We start from the raw sequence: 2,429 nt of genomic DNA, 5'->3' as shown, positions 1-2,429 counted from the left end.
ATCACCTCCCAAAGGCTCCAACTTATATGTCAACATGTGAATTTGGGGTGGGGGGACATTCGGTCCATGTCAAAAACAGTGATAAATTCTAATGTTTGTTGGTGTCCCAGTGGTTGAGGGGAAACAAAATGGGACAGACACAATATTTGAAGAGGTGATGGCTAAAACTGATGAAAAGTTAAAATTTACAGGTAAAAGTCCTTGAAGCATTGGTGTTCTGTGACGTTGGCATCTCGTTGCGTGACAGCCTGTGCATGCATGTGCCAACATGGCCTCAAATGACTATACCCAACAAGCAACCCAAAGCTATGGGGCCAACCCCACCCAGCCTGGGCAGGCTTATTACCAGCAGAGCATTCAGCCCTATGAACGGCAGAATTATAGTGGCTACACCCAGTCAGGGGACCCTTCAGGCTATGGCCAGAGCACCTCTGGTTCTTAGGGACAGACCCAGAATACAAGCTATGGCACTCAATCAGCTCCCCAGGGATATGGCCCAACTGGTGGCTATGGTGGTGGCCAGAGTTCTCAGTCATCTTATGGGCAGCAGTCCTGCCCTGGGTATGACCAGCAGCCAGCTCCCAGCAGCACCTCGGGAGGTTATGGGAGCAGGTCTCAGAGCAGCAGCTAGGGGCAGCCCCAGAGTGGGGCTGTGGCCAGCAGTCTGGCTGTGGTGGGCAGCAGTACAGCTATGGCCAGCAGTAAAGCTCCTATATCCTCCTCAGGGCCATGGACAGCAGTAATAGCAGAGGTGACAGAGGGGGTGGTGGAGGTAACTATGGCCAAGATCGGTCATCCATGAGTGGTGGCAGCATTGGTGGCAGTCACAGCAATCAGGACCAGAGTGGTGGTGGTGGTGGTGGTGGCGGCGGCTATGAGGGAAGCCAGGAGGATCTTAGGGAACGAGGCCAGGGCGGTGGCGATGGTTACAACAGCAGCAGTGGCGGCTATGAACCCAGAGGTCATGGAGGCAGAGGCAGCAGGGGCGGAAGTGACTATGGTGACTTCAATAAATCTGGTGGCCCTCAGGACCAAGGATCACATCATGACTCTCAATAGGATAATTCAGACAACAAAACCATCTTCGTTCAAGGCCCCCAGTGAGAATGTTACAATTGAGTCTGTGGCTGATTACTTCAAGCAGATTAGTATTATAAAGACAAATAAGAAAATAGCTCAGCCTGTGATTAATCTGTACACAGAGAGGGATACAGGCAAGCCGAAGGGAGAAGCAACAGTATCATTTGATGACCCACCTCCTGCTAAAGCAGCTAGTGACTGGTTTGATGGCTAATTCTCTGGGAATCCTATGAATGTCTCATTTGCTACTCAGTGAGAAGACTTCACCCGGGGTGGTGGCAATGGTCGTGGAGGCCAAGGGCGAGGACCCATGGGCCGTGGAGGCTGTGAGGTGATGGCCAGGGAGGACAGCAGCCAGTTGGGGACTGCAAGTGTCCTAATCCTACATGTGAGAACATGAACTTCTCTTGGAGGAATGAATGCAACCAGTGTATGGCCCCTAAACCAGAGGGCCCAGGAGGGGGCCTGGGAGGCTCTCATATGGCAGATAGATGTGGAGGTGATCGTTGTGGTGGCAGAGAGAACTATGATCAGGGCAGCTAACAAGAACAAGGCAGGACCATGGGGGCTTCTGAGGGGGCGGGGGTGGTGGGGACAGAAGGGGGTTTGGCCCTGGAAAGATGTACTCCGGGGGTGACCACAGACAGGATTGCAGAGAGAGACCATATTAGTTTGCCTCCTGAGGTTCTGCAACTGCTTTTCTTCTATACCCAGTTTTACCCTCATTATTTTGAAACCTTCCAACTCCTGATCACCCATGGGTTTTTTTGTGTGTGTATCATACTATGTAATTGTAACCATATCTCTGGTTCCCGTTGAAAACCATCATTTTACAAATAATAAGTGCTGGCGAGGATGTGGAGAAAGGGGAACGTTTTTGCACTGTTGGTGGGAACGCAGACTGGTGCAGCCACTGTGGAAAGCAGTATGGAGATACCTCAAAAAATTTAAAATGGAACTGCCTTGTGACCCAGTGATTCTCATTCTGGGAACAAAGTTGAGGGAACCCAAAACACTAATTCAAAAGAACATAAGCACTTCTGTGTTCATTGCAGCGTTATTTATAATCACCAAGATATGGGAGCAACCTAAGTGTCCATCAGTAGATGAGTGGATAAAACAACTACGGGACATACACACAATGAAATTCTATTCAGCTATAAAAAAGAAGAAAATTTTACCTTTTGCAACAGTATGGATGGACCTGTTATGCCCTGGCTGGTTTAGCTCAGTGGATTGAGCGTCGGCCTGCGAGCTAAGTGTCGCTGGTTCGATCTTCCAGTCAGGGTACATCAGAGAAGGAAAACTCTGACTCCAAAAAACCTCCACTGCCTTGCGGCATACCTCTT

At 49.9% G+C, this 2,429-nt stretch overlaps 1 pseudogene; it reads left to right on the top strand.

Annotated features, from left to right (window-relative positions):
- The first annotated feature begins 268 nt into the window (after window positions 1–268).
- On the top strand, window positions 269–1,751 carry LOC150016703 (RNA-binding protein FUS pseudogene; annotated as a pseudogene).
- Window positions 1,752–2,429: the final 678 nt, after the last annotated feature.

This window comes from Furipterus horrens, unplaced genomic scaffold (assembly GCF_987537825.1).
Source record: "Furipterus horrens unplaced genomic scaffold, mFurHor1.1.pri manual_scaffold_3, whole genome shotgun sequence".
Lineage (NCBI taxonomy): Eukaryota > Metazoa > Chordata > Mammalia > Chiroptera > Furipteridae > Furipterus > Furipterus horrens.
This window is presented reverse-complemented; position numbering and strand designations above follow the sequence as displayed.